Source organism: Urtica dioica, chromosome 6 (assembly GCF_054948205.1).
Source record: "Urtica dioica subsp. dioica isolate 48M chromosome 6, U.dioica_male_clone48M_v1_H2, whole genome shotgun sequence".
NCBI lineage: Eukaryota > Viridiplantae > Streptophyta > Magnoliopsida > Rosales > Urticaceae > Urtica > Urtica dioica.
The window spans coordinates 4,988,199-4,999,334 of record NC_142761.1 but is presented as its reverse complement, the minus strand read 5'-3'; positions in this window follow the sequence as shown (position 1 = coordinate 4,999,334).

Below are 11,136 nucleotides of genomic sequence, written 5' to 3'. Positions count from 1 at the left end.
ATTTTTAGAATCGTTTTTGAAGTTTTTAAAAAAAAAAAATTGTTTTACCAAACGCAAACAAACGGCTTAATTTTTTCTAAAAACAAAAAAATTAATAAGCTGTGTCAAACAAGGTCAATACTTATACTTATAGAAGCCTTAGAAAAATCTAGAATTTATAGTCACATATAAGTTTGGTATGTGAAGTGCCAATAAGTGCTTGAGTTTGAGTGGTCAAAACATTTCCATCGCACATAATTTGTCCTTCGGAGATCAAGGAGGGACAAAAGATAACATTCAATGTAAATTATTGCTTCTATATATATATATATATATATATATAAAATCAATGCAAATTATTTCTAGTGGTCACATTTGTACGGATGATTTGCTTTTGTCATTAATTAAAGCAATAAAGGCGTCTTTGCGTTCGTGTAACCCGGCCATTGTGTGATAACAAATACTTTTTTATCCACGTTACCACATGCAAAAGCACAACTCGTCGAAGGAAAAGTTACACTTCATCTATTTATTGGTTGTGTTGGATAAATCTAACGATAGATATAAATTAATATCACGATTTCACGAACAAACTAAAGGGAGCTGTGCTCAAGGACGAAGCTACTCCCAAACCTAGAAGACTTTAGCCCCTCCTCAAAATTTTGTTTTGCACTTTTTATTTATAATTAATAAAATTTTACATTTTTTACTTAAAAATTTATAAATTAACCCTGCCATAAATTATTTTTTACACATTAACCTCTCCTAACCAGAATTTCTAGCTTCATCCCTGATTGTGCTTATATTGCAAAATATGGTAAAAGTAAAGTAAGGGACATATTTAATAACTTAATAATAATACCAATAATGATAACGATGAAGTTTTTAATGATATATTATTGATTTACAATATTGATATTATACCTTTATATTTACTATATTTACAATTAACATAAACGATTTATCATGCCCACTACACAACCAATAGATGTTTTATTCAAACCCTTGTACTTTAATTTATCTCTCTTCTATCTCAAAATTTTAAAAATTCTCTAAAAATAGAACATCAATTTTATCGGGGTAAGCTCTTAATAACCTTGATGAGATGAGAGTATTATTTTCCCTTAGAGTCCTTCAATTATAGAAAGATATCGTTGTGTAAAATCAACATTCTCGTTGCGGCGAAAGTCCGGTATAATTAGAGTTTAAACCTCATTTCTTCATTATTTTTTTCTTCCCACAATTAGGATTCAGTAGAAATATCATTTGGGTGTCGCATTTGTAATTACCGGCCATATCTGATTTGGATGACGCTTCTACAAATACGTCTGAGACGTTGTCTTTAGAAATGTCATTCAGATGGCACAGTTATAAGTACGGGTCATATACAGACGAGTTATGATAAAGAAGGAAAGAGTGTGACGACCCGACTTTTCGGACCATCTTACTTATCTTACTTTTTTAAAACTTAAGAAAATTTGAGGTAATTTTTTTTTTTTAAACATAACTTAAAATATAAAGTTTGAAAACTCATGACCTAAAAATAAATTTTCATTTAAAACTCGTAACCTAAAAATAAATTTTCATTTAAACTTGATGAACGAAAACAACCAAAAAGTCGAAGTTGCATAATCGAAAATTAAAACCCAAAAAAATACCATTGTGAAATAAATACAATAAATAAAGTCGTAACCTTAACGGAATTGAAAAAACATAACTTAAACCATGAAAAATAAAACCTTGGGTTTGGATTATTGAAAAGCTGAAAGCAAAGCGGAAATATTTTATTTTCGAAAACGGCAACCATAACCCAACCCTCTCGCTATCGCCGCCGCTGATCCACCCTCATCACTTGTTCATATGTTGTTTACCTACAACATGGACGTATATATATAGAGTGAGATAACGCTCAGCGAGAATAACTATAACTCACAAAACGTAAGCAAGAAAATAAAATGCATGAACCAGTTATTAGTACTTTAAAATTTAATCGTGACATGAGATACCCTATTACAAGTCTATCGTATTTTAGTTCGGGGGTCCCCTAGAGTAGCCGTACCGATTTCAGTGTACACTTTGGTAACGAACCATGGGGCTGCGACCTCCCATAGAACGCCCCGTCACATACATAAACATATGAGGAACTCTCTATGTGAGCCCGTAGTTCGGCTCGAGAAATTCCTCTAGTTACCTCCGTGGTTCGAGGCGGTACGACTCTCTTGTTTACTTAACTTATTAATCGTGTTTATTAAGTTAAAAGCATGAGCGACATAAGATAAAAACATACATGATAACATAGCTAGAAAGATAAGACGTGTTATAGATATTCTAATACACAACATAAGATATAATAACATAAACTCACATATCGTCATATCATATCATATCATACCAAGCACATTCCGAACAAACACACACACAAAAATTCACACAATACATAAAAACTTCATATCACATAATACTTAGTATATTTTTTTAACTAATCCGTGTTTCAGTGAGATTATTCTCACCTTCGCTTCGGAAATTACGACCGTTGGTCGAGGACGGCTCGGGAAAACTATACGGGTCGGAAAAGCTACGCGGCTCGGAACCTAGTTGATGGGAAAAATTATTAAGCTTCTGTTGAAGAAGTTCTAGAGACAACTCAGGTTTTGGAAATTTCAAAATTTCGGCTGAAGGTGTAAAATTACGAAAATACCCTTGGGGTCGATAAAATATTTTTTTGAAAAATAAATCTATAAAAATTACTGTAAAAGTAAAATAATATTTGGAACACTTCATACTTCAGAGGCATATACAAAATACGCTCAGATTATTTAATAAAAATCAAAAGTATAAGAAAGCAATATTTAGTCTTTTTAAAAACAAAAACTGTTTTAGAACGATTCTGCGCACCGTTTGGAATTTATTCCAAATATATTCTATGGACATCCAAAAATTCTAAAATTTGGAATAAATACCAAAAACATATAGAACTAGGTCGTGTAAAAAATTTAGGTCAAAAAGAAGTTTGCAAGTATATAAAAAATACGTTTTGTTGTAACAAGAATCGGGGTAAAAACAAGTCTGCGCACTGATCGTAATTAATTTATAAAGTAATGTTGATACCTTGAAAAATTCTAAAATTTAAACCACAATTAAATAACATGTGAAAGTATATTCTGTAAAAAAAAGTAGATTCAAAAACCATTTTTAGCTATTTTAAAACGTGCGATTTTGACACTGCTTAAAACTGATTTCTAAACAGGAAATATTAAACCTAATTTTTCTTATGAAAAACGAAATAAAAGCATAAAAAAAAATTAAGGAATAGTATGAACTGAGCACAAAGAAAAAAAATATCTTAAAAGAGATTTGGAAAAACTCACTAACACTTATTGAACAAAAACCTAGAGATTAAGGTGACTATTTGGTGATTAGAGTTTTTATTTTTTATTTTTGGAAAAGAAGGAGGGATAGAGAGAAAAGGGGAGAGAAAACGTGGGTGAGAGGGCTGGGGAGATTCTGAAGAAGAAGAAGAAAAAAACAGCGTGTAGAAGAGAAAAAAAAAACAAAAAAAGTTGTTTAGTTATATATATAAGGTTTTTGAAACAAACCCTAACTAATCATACTTTTCGTCAACAAAACACGCGCAAGGAGAGGGAAAAAAAAACAAGCTCTGATGTGATACTTCTAGAAGGAAATCATTTAAAAAAATTCGTTACTTACTTTTCATATATGATACCAATTACTAAATACGCAATCAGATAAATGTGTGCATATTCTTTCATATATGATACCAATCGGATAAATACGCAATCATATATATATATATATATATATATATATATATATCATATTATTTTAATATTTCAAAAGGAAAAAGTTATATCAGGTTACGTAACCCAACCAAACACATGTTTGTATATTTATATAATTTAATTACATATTTATAAAGCACTGACATTCATATATATATATATATATATATATATATATATATATATATAAAGCACAAACATTCATATATATATATATACTTTATTTATTTCAAAAGCAAAACGACTAAGTATTTATAAATATATTTCATTACTTTTCATATATATACATATATGTATAAATATATATATATATATACACACAACAATCATCATCAAAACTTGGATTTAAAAAAAATCCGTAACAAAAATTCATAAATATTTTGAAATTGTGGAGTTTCACAATCTCTCTTATTGGAATTTTCGTCCCGAAAATTAAAAAAAAGTCGAGAAAAACATAAGAATTCTTACTTGAACATACTAAAATCCTTTGAAAAGATCGGGATATCGTGTTTTCATGTCTTCTTCCCGTTCCCAAGTAGCTTCTTCTATCTTGTGATTTCGCCATAGCACTTTTACCAAATGAATCACCTTGTTCCTCAAAACTTTCTCTTCGCAATCGAGAATCTGGACAGGTTTCTCTTCATACGTCAAGTCTTCGTGAACTTCGATGGGCTCTTGGATTAAGTCGTGTGTTGGATCAGGTAGGTACTTCTTGAGCATCGAGACATGAAACACATTGCGCACCAATGCTAACTCGGGATTTAGGGCTAGACGGTAGGCTACCTTTCCGATTCATTCTATGATCTCGAAAGGACCAATGTACCTCGGGCTCAACTTTCACTTCTTGCCGAACCTCATCACACCCTTGAGAGGTGCTACTTTCAAGAACACCAAATCTCTGACTTGAAACTCCAGTGGCCGCCTTCTCTTATCGGCGTAACTTTTCTGTCGACTTTGGGCAGTTCCCATTTGATCACGAATTTTCTTGATAGCCTCTGTTGTGTCTCGGATAAAATCTATTTTCTCGAGATTATTTTCTCCCGCTTCAAACCAGTGAATTGGAGATTGGCACTTTCTCCCATAGAGAGCTTCATATGGTGCAACGCCGATTGAGGCTTGGTAGCTGTTGTTGTATGAGAATTCAATAAGTGGCAGCCTCTTACTCCAACTCCCACCAAAATCCATGACACATGCCCTTAGCGTATCCTCTAGGGTTTGAAACTCTCAGACTGGCCATCCGTTTGGGGGTGAAAAGCGGTGCTAAACTTCAGTTGCGATCCCAGCGACTTTTGCACGCACCTCCAGAAGTTAGAAGTGAAACGACCATCGCGATCTGAGATGATGGATAGAGAAACGCCATGCAGTTTCACCACGTTATTCACGTATAACTCAGCCAACTTCTCCACGGAGTACGTGACCTTCATCGGGATGATCCTAGCAGACTTGGTCAAACGGTCCACCACTACCCAGATAGCATCATAACCCTCAACCGTCTTAGGTAATCCAACCACAAAATCCATTGTGATTTGTTCCCACTTCCATTCAGGAATTTCGATTGGCTGTAATTCTCCAGCTGGTCGTTGATGTTCGACTTTCACTTTCTGGCAGGTAAGACATTTACTGACAAACTTTGCAACGTCACCCTTCATTCCGTTCCACCAAAAGTGTTCGAGGAGGTCTTGATACATCTTCGTGGAACCTGGGTGGACTGAATACGGTGTCTCATGTGCTTCGATAAGAATTTGCCTTCGTAACTCATCTTCGTTGGGTACACAAATCCTTCCATCGAAAAAGAGTACATCATTCTCCGAAATGGAAAATTTTGAATCTTGGCTTTCCAACGCATCGTCTTTCAACTTTGACATCTTCGGATCACGCATTTGCGCTTCCTTGATCCTCTCAAAAAGATCTGACTGTAAGGTCATATTGGCTAATCCTTGTGTGACAATTTGAACTCCCAAATTGTTGATTTCATCAGTAAGTTGAGGAGATAAAGCTCGCATCATCGATAGACTAACCTCACCCTTCCTTCTTAAGGCATCTGCTACCATGTTTGCCTTTCCGGGGTGGTAATGGATACCACAGTCGTAGTCCTTAACCAATTCTAGCCACCTTCTTTGCCTCATGTTCAACTCATTTTGAGTGAAAATATACTTTAAGCTCTTTGTTGGAATCGATCTAGGGTTTGAGAAAATAATTAACGCTTCGGTAAGCGGTGGAATTTTAAAAATTTTCTTTTACAAGTAAAACAGTTTTTACTAACCTAGACAAGTGCAAGTACATGTAATTAAAAACCAATATGAGCTAGAAGTTTACTAACCTTTCTTGAAGCTTGAACTTTGAAGAAGCTTGTGGAAAGTTTGCAACGCTCGTCTCCCCTCGCAGCACGTCTCTCTTTCTTTCCTCGGCACCTCGAGCAACCACGAAAGTTTCTATCACTAAATCACTCGAAAAGAAGGAATCAGTGAGTGGGCACTTTTAAACGCTACGACTTAAGAACGAGTCTCGAAGTCGCAGAGCTAAACACTAGGTCGAGTGAGGACCTAGGTGCCAAGACAAGAAAAAATCGAAAATAAACTAGAGAGAGAGAGAGAGAGGATTTTCGGCCAAGTTCTAGAGAGAGAGTCTCTCAAATCTCTTAAACTTGGATGAATGAAATGTGAGGAAATGAGGCTCCTATTTATAGGAGAGGTCTCACCTTCAATAAGGTAGTTTCCTCTTCTATAGAATATCACATATTCATGAGCAATTTCCTCTTTTTTCCCTTTGAGACACTCGGCCAACTCAAGGCTTTTAGAAGCCTTGATTTGTTTCCAATTTTGTTCAAGGCCTTGCCTTGTCTCTCACTTGGCCGATTCCCACTTTCCTCTTGGAGGAAATTTGTTTCCTCTTTTTCTTTTAGCAAGTATCTAAATACATTTATGCACAAAATAAACTCTCCTATTTCTCTATTAGGGTAGGCGCCCAAGTCTCTCTAGAAGGAGCTTCTAGAAGCTTCTTCATTTGTTCATGACAACATGAGAAAGGCCCATTAAGAATTTTCAATAAAATTCTCATGAAATGAAATTAATTCACAAGGCCCAGTTAATCATATTATGGCCGAGTGACATTAAGTCATCAAATGAACTTGTCAAAATTTATTGACATCCATTTCATCCTTATGTCTCAAAAGACAAAAATACCCTTTCGACAATTTTCGTTCTTGTTTTGACTTAGCTTCCAGTTTAACTATTCCCATCGATGTGATTCGTGACAGTGACCTCATGGACCCAAATGAACAAAGCTTGAGCTAAACACTTGGACTCAAAAGTTCACAAACCTTTTCCAAGTTTAGCTTAATGCCAACTGACTCCACTAAAGAGCTGACACTGAAAATCTCTCGGTTCAAATGAATTTATTTTCTACTCAAGAATTCGACCTAATTATGATGAGCGGATCCACTGAATATTATCTATGTTTACCCTTCATGAATGTCATCAGCTAGTCGGGATTTACTAAATTACCATTTTACCCTTCTAGCTGTTATTTCCTCAACTCCTTTGTCGCTTGTGAATAAGTTAGAAACAATGTATTGACGAGGAGCTAACAAGTCACATTGTTTCATCCAAAAGAGTCAGGACTCAATTTGGACACTGGCCAGTTCATTTATTCACACTCCAAGGAACAAAGCATGAGGTGACATACATTGCATTTCAGCAATCTTGTACATGAATTCCATATCTATGAGAACTTCACAAAGTTACTCATGACAGACTCACAACTTAGTACTTCACCAATAGGCCTTGTTCGGAATCACATAGTGAGTCCGAACTTTGACTTTCTCAAATGAGAATACTAAGGTGTGAAATGGCATGTCTCATTTCAGGATTAAGGTAAGCATGATGCAATTCATACATAGTGACTTCGAGACATAAGAGGTTAAATGGTTTGTTCTTATATTGTCTCTAGAAGTGCACTGGTCAATTCAGTACCTTCGGAAGATACCTAGAAGAACTATAGAGTCCCCAACTCTCAATGCCTCATAACCAGACATCATAGATTCTTCTAACAATCATACTGAGGTCAATAGTCCTTTGACCCTAAGATTGCGAATATATCGTTTTAAGTAAACTACGAAGAGTTTGTTCATGCAAATCTACATTTGTCTCTTCGTAAGTTGTTAAGTTTGTTTATGGACTAAAAGACTAAGGTTTTATCATAAAGCTTCAAACAAAGAAAGAATGAATGAACGTTTCAACTTTATTAATGAATAGATAGGCAATTACAAGCAAGAGTCTTCATGAGACTTTATTACATCAAATGTACAAAATAAAGACTACAACTCTTCTTGTGGGCACCATTGACAACAAACTCCCACTTGACTCAAAGAAGGTGTGTGTAGTCCTTCATGCCTAATCCCTCACGATGTTGGTCGAAGACCTTGTTCGCTAGGGCCTTGGTGAATGGATCTGCGAGGTTCTCCACCGTTGAGATCTTCTTCACTTCCACGTCTCCGCGCTGCACGATCTCTCGAATCAAATGGTATTTCCTCTCAATATGCTTAGAGCGCTTATGGCTTCTAGGTTCCTTTGAGTTAGCGACAGCCCCACTATTATCACAATAAAGGGTCATGGGCTCGTCGACGTTTGGAACAATTTCCAAATACTTAAGGAACTTTCTAAGCCATACAGCCTCTTTGGATGCTTCACAAGCAGCCACATATTCTGCTTCCATTGTGGAGTCAGCAATGCAAGATTGCTTAATACTTCTCCACACAACAGCTCCACCATTAAGGATGAACACAGATCCCGAAGTGGATTTCCTGGAATCCTTATCCGCTTGAAAATCGGAGTCGGTATATCCCGTCATAGTCAGGTCAGTACCTGAGTATGTAAGCATCAAGTTCCTAGTTCTTCGAAGATACTTAAGAACATGCTTAACAACAATCCAGTGCTCGGGTCCAGGGTTGGATTGGAAACGGCTAACTACGCCAACGGCGAAACATATATCAGGTCTAGTGCAAAGCATAGCATACATGAGGCTTCCTACGGCAGAGGCGTAAGGAATCTTCCTCATGTCTTCAATCTCTTGTGCAGTCTTGGGAGACTGGTCCTTAGAGAGTGAAACTCCATGCCTAAAGGGTGTTTGACCCCTCTTGCAGTCTTGCATCGAGAAGCGATCCATCACCTTATCAATATAAGATGCTTGAGAGAGCGACAGGGTCCGGTTTTTCCTATCTCGAAAGATTTGGATTCCCAGAATGTACGCGGTTTCTCCTAGATCCTTCATATCGAATTGCTTTGCTAGCCAGACCTTAACCTCAGATAACTTACCCACGTCATTACCAATGAGTAGTATATCATCGACATATAGTACCAGAAACACAACTTTGCCTTCGTGTATTAACTTGTAAACACAAGGCTCATCTATTGACTGTTCAAAGCCGAAGCTCTTTACAGTTTCATCGAATCTAATATTCCATGACCTTGATGCTTGCTTTAGTCCATAAATGGATTTAAGCAACTCACAAACCTTGGTCTCTTGACCTTTATCCACGAAACCGTCTGGTTGAGCCATGTAAATGCGCTCGTCAAGATTGCCATTCAGAAAGGCTGTCTTGACATCCATTTGCCAGATCTCATAGTCGAGAGCTGCAGCTATGGATAGGAGTATGCGGATGGATTTAAGCATTGCGACTGGCGAGAAGGTTTCTTCATAGTCAATCCCTTCTTGTTGGGTATAACCCTTTGCCACAAGTCGTGCTTTGAACGTCTCGACGTTCCCATCAGGACCCCTTTTCTTCTTGTATATTCACTTACACCCTACGGGTTTAATCCCTTCAGGAAGGTCTACAAGTTTCCAGACTTTGTTGACATACATCGAGTGCATTTCAACTTTCATGGCGTCAAGCCAAAGGTTTGATTCAGAACAAGCCATTGCTTGGCTATAGGAAACAGGGTCATCCATGTCGGAGACGGCTACAAGAGAGTCTCCATAAGACATGTACATGTCAGGCTTTTGAGTAGCCCTCCCACTACGTCTAAGTACTACTTGACGAGATTCTGATGAGTCAGGTTGTGTTTCAGTTGGGGTAAGAACAGTTCTTACAGATGAGGTAGAAGCTTCCTCACCCAACTTTTCTTCAAGCACAATTTTGCTTCTAGGTTTCGCATCCTTCATAAAGTCCTCCTCAAGGAAACGAGCATTCGTGCTAACGAAAGTCTTATCGTCCTCGGGACTATAGAAAGTAAAACCTTTGGTTTCCTTATGATATCCTACAAACAGGCACAATTCTGACCTACTAGCCAACTTGCTAGTCTTTTGCCTCAGCACGTGTGCAGGGCAACCCCAAATTCGGATGCGGCCAAGATTCACTTTGCGGCCAGTCCATCTCTCATAAGGAGTACCAGGAACCGTTTTAGACGGAACTTGGTTCAGAATGTAGGCGGCTGTTTCGAGGGCATATCCCCAAAAGGAAAGCAGGAGTGATGAGTAACTCATCATCGATCTAACCATCTCCATAAGAGTTCGGTTTCTTCTCTCTGACACTCCGTTTTGTTGAGGTGTGCCAGGTGCGGTAATCTGAGAAGCGATACCTTCTTCTTTAAGAAAGTCATCGAACTCTCCAGACATATACTCACCACCTCGATCAGATCGAAGGGTTTTGATCACTTTGCCAGTTTGCTTTTCCACTAAAGCCCTAAAGACCTTAAATACGTTAAAGGTCTCGGATTTGTGTTTAAGCAAATAGACAAACCCATATCTTGAGCAATCATCGGTGAAGGTAACGAAGTATTCGTATCCTCTACGTGCCTGTTCGTTGAGCGGACCACATACATCAGAATGTATTAGTTCCAGCAACTCAGTGGCTCTTCGACCCTTATCGGAGAAAGGTCGCTTAGTCATTTTTCCTTCCATGCAGGATTCACAAGTAGGTAGTGAGCCTATTGCAGAGGCTTGGAGTGGACCATCCCTCACAAGTCTCTTAATCCTTTCTAGACTGATATGACCAAGTCTTAAGTGCCATAGGTGTGTTGATTTTGTTAGATCGGAGGATTCAGAAAGTTTGATCCTCTTTGGCTCCCTAATTAGATCATTATCTATTTCGGTGTCTAAAAGAGAAGGTTGAGTGGGATAGATGTAGAAAAGAGCATTCTTCATACATGCATCAGTGACAAAAGAATTATCAGGAAACGAAATACGAATTCCATTCTTAATGAACTTTAAACAATAATCTTGCTCACGAAGACGAGCAACGGATATTAAGTTCTTCCCAAAGGTAGGAACAAAATAAACATTATTCAAGTTTAAAGTGCGGTCTTCAAAAGACAGCGTCACAGATCCCACAGCCTTTGCAGACACCAGGCTCCCATCACCC